Genomic DNA, 4,384 nt, shown 5'->3' on the forward strand with positions numbered 1-4,384 from the left:
TCCCGAGGAAGGTGTGTGCTTAAACTAATCAAATTTTGAGAAATACGTTCAATAGTTCTAGCAGATATTCTACAGTTGTTTTCAAGTGGACCTTTTTTCCAGAGCATTAAAAGTCTTTTCATCACACCTAGACATACCAAGTGCATATAATCCAGTGGGAATTGTGAGACAAGACCAATCTGAAGATCACTAAATGGAGAAAGACCTGTATGATGGGGTGTATCTGCCAATTCATCAAATGCAATATCAGTCCTCAAGGGTGAATTAATGTCTGGGAAAGTCATTTTACCCACCCAAGTTCCTCTTTGCATGCATTTATCACACCCATGGTATCCACTATGACCTTTTGTCTGCTTAACAAAACAACGAGCAGGTGTATCACATATCACACAAGATATAGAAACCTGTAGATCTAGGCCCATTTCTGGAATGTGTAACAAGTTCTGCTCCAAGTCTTGCATTTCACCAATAAAACATCGCAAAAAAGACTGAAGATCTGTTGGTTTGCTTTCCCCTAAATAAAGTCCAATAATAAATGGATCGGAGGACAAGGGTTCAACCACTCTACCAAGAATTGGCCAGAATTGCACATTTGAGCTTTTAAACAATGGCAAACCATCAATGTTTATGTTTAGCAACAGTGTATTTGTAGCATAGAATACGTTTGGTTCTAAATCATTAAGAAGGTTAGAAATACCCATCTTAACACCAAAATGGTGGTATGATCCACCGGCAATTTGATGAACTTCATACGTTTTTCTGGTATGGAGAAGGGTTCTTGGATCTCTTGGAAGGAAGTCATGAAAACGACCCAAAATCTGAAGAAGTTCACGTACAGCAGAGTGAGCAATGCCAAATTTTGCGACCCAACATGCCAGCTCGTCAGTTAGGCTTATATGATCATCTTCATCTAAACTTGCATGGTCATCTTCATCTAAACTTGCATGGTCATCTTCATCTAAACTTTGTGTATCAGAAGATGTTTCTGATGTTATTGAAGATATGTCAGACACATCATTAAAACCAGTGACATCAGATTCTAATTCCAGCATCTCTACATCATGTCTTTCACCTATCTGTGCGTTTTCAAAATGTTGAATATCATCATCAACATTTGTATTTGAACAACTTGGTACTGCTTCATTTTCAACAGAACTGCATTCAGTATGAAGAGTGTCTGGGCTATCTTGATCATCACCATTATTTTGATGGTAAATAAAATTGATATGATCAACAACATTTGCGCTTATTTTTCTATACGACTTCCAATAATTACTATCTCTACCAGAACCCGCCATGTGGAAGCCACGCCACACAAGTCTACCTGCAAGTTGATGCTGTTCGACGGCGCTTTGCAGTATCGCCGTAAATGTAAATGTTAAATTTCCTATGCTGTTTAAAAGAAATTTGCTCGCGGAGTGCTTTATTGAAATATGTGGTAGCGTTTTGTTTAAAGTGGGCAATTTATGTAGTCTACAGACGAACAGAAAAAGTTTTTAAGTCTAGATGATAAACTGAAGACAACTGATAACACCAGTTCGATCGTTGCATACATTAAAATATGATATAAAAGTACTATTGAAAGCTGTTTCAGAAATCACCCTTTACCTTGCTTTGTCTGGTCAGGAAAATAATCGGAATTCACTGTACTTGTAGATACTTAGTAACACGTGCACCTTCTAGTCGGCGTGTTTGTAAACGTGTGCGGTGAACCTTGGAGCGGAATTGGCGCGCTTACCGATTTGCAACTCCGCAGTGAATAATTAAACAATCCATTTAAATTTTCACTTAAAATTTTTAAGCTTATTCATATATATGTAATAGTAATAGGAAGTAATATAATTTTAAACGCATAAAACCGATAGTTCTGTACGCGTAACTTTGTTTGTATCAGAGGTTCAAATCCCGTTCGAAGCATTTTTTTTTTTTATATATTTGTCATAAAAATAATCACCAAACCAATTGAAAATATTAAAGCTACAAAATGTAACATACATTTATTTCCAAACAGTCACTAAACTATAGTAACCGTGTACATGACATGAATGACGATAGCCCCAAATCGGCAAAAACATCGGCCCAATGTATGGAAAATACATCAGGGGAGATAATCACGTTATGTGGTTATGAAGATATCGGTCCGAAGTCGGGCCGGTATCAATTTGCCATCTACATAATGGATATTTAACTGTCAAATATTATTAACAACAAATCATGTATTCATTATTTCAACCAAGTTTCTGAAATGGATATATGTGCTGTAAATGCATACTCGCAAAAAAATATTAACGGCCTCATATCAGCCCCACATCGGCCCGATGTATGGAAAATCCATAAGGGAGATAATTAAGTCATGTGCTTATGATAATATCGGTCCAAAGTCGGGCCGATATCAGTTTGCCATCTACATAAGGGATATTTGTTTGTACAAATATTATTAACAACATATCATGTATTCATTATTTCGACCATGGTCCTGAAATTTACATGTGCTGATAATACATACTCGCAAAAATAGTAATAACGGTCCAATATCGGCCCGATGTACGGAAAATCCATAAGGGGAGATAATTAGGTAATGTCGTTATGATGATATCGGTCCGAAGTCGGGCCGATATCAGTATGCCATCTACATAAGGGATATTTGTTTGTACAAATATTATTAACAACATAGCATATTTCCACTCTTTCGATCATGTTTCTGAAATATATATGTGCTGTAAATATGTTTTCGCAAATAAAGTAATAACGGTCCGATATCGGCCCAACATCGGCCCGATGATGGTATATTTAGCCGATAATCCGCCCTTAAGCCGACATCGGCCCGATATCTGTGTGCTAGCTGGGTACCTTTTTTGAGATACGTTTTCTTTTGAAAAATAACTGTAGACTTCATAGCCCTGGTATTTTTCCTTATTTTATCTCTCCGTTTTCCATGTAATTTAGTTATATTGCCAGGAGAAAGCAAGACATTCTCATTTACCTGGAAAGAAAAACAATTAACAATTAATAATTCAAATTGACAGTAGTACAGACAGCTAAGGCTGTAATCCCATTTACTTGTATTAGCAATTGCAGATATGTTTGTAAAACACTAAGCTCCTGACCTTGGCCAAGTCCTATCATGGCAAATTTGACCTTTGACCTTTGACCTTCACAAAGACCCTGGCCCTTACAAAAAATGAAGCTTTGATCTTGACCTTTATGTTAACAAAATATTAATTAAGTCACTATCTTGTATGTAAGGCCTTCGGCGTGTTCAATTAAGACACACAAGTCCTCCGTTGTTCGAGAATGTTTTATTTGTCATTCATGTCTCTCGGAAGAGAGAGCCTGTAAAATATATATTTACACAATAGTCACTTCTATTGATAATCTGTAATAATGTACAAAAATGGTAATCAATTGTTCATTATGAACTTAATAAATGGATATATATTATATATATTATACTAGAGTTTATAGTTAGTCCGTCTCACCAGGGCCTCGTCCGGGTGGCAAGTCCTTGGCAGATTATTGCTTCATCTAGCATGATCTGCTGTTCAGCTCTGAGTGACTGGGCAAGGGTTTGTGCTGTGTGAGGCAAAGTGGTTGCGCATGCGTCGTTCGTAGAGAACGACCTGCATGCACAACCTCAGGTATACGTTCTTTCACTCAGGTGTGACATAACATGCTCACATACATGTGGCAAAGCCCATGTACTGGGTGACCCTAGGTATAAATATACACCCAGTCTACATGTATAATTCAGACAATTTTTTATCAGAAAAGTGCCTCAACAAATTTTAAGATATACAGAAAAAAAATTCATAAAGATTTTTAACTAAATTGAGATTATTTTATGTTGTCAACACTTGCCTTGTTCAGCCAACCATAGCCTTCATTCTTTTGCATCACAGCAGAAGATACTCTTACTTTCAAGGACTTGGTACCACAGTAAAACCTGAATAACAACACAATATAGAATTAAAAACAATTCAGGCTACATTTAGCTTGTGTCTCAACTTTCCCATTTTTCACCACATAAAAATTCATGAAAGTGTATGTTATGTTCCCATTTATTTACAAATCAAAATGTTTCTCAAAATAAGGCACAATGATCGCAATTTTTATCAAAATAACATACATTAGATCCTGTTCAATAGATTTCGTATAAACAATATGTTTTTTAAGAAAACAGGAGATGTGTTAATTAAACACTATGACTCTAACTGTGGCAAAGACCTATCATAGTCAAATTCACCCTTGACCCTAACCCTGATCTGACATGAAGTGTTTTATTCTTGACCAATGTTACAGTTCTGGAGACAAACAGTGAGATAGACATAGAGACAACCTGACCAAAAACAATATGAAAATTTATCACCTTGAAGGTTGAATTGCC

The sequence above is a fragment of the Mizuhopecten yessoensis genome, unplaced genomic scaffold, assembly GCF_002113885.1.
Source record: "Mizuhopecten yessoensis strain PY_sf001 unplaced genomic scaffold, ASM211388v2 scaffold195, whole genome shotgun sequence".
NCBI lineage: Eukaryota > Metazoa > Mollusca > Bivalvia > Pectinida > Pectinidae > Mizuhopecten > Mizuhopecten yessoensis.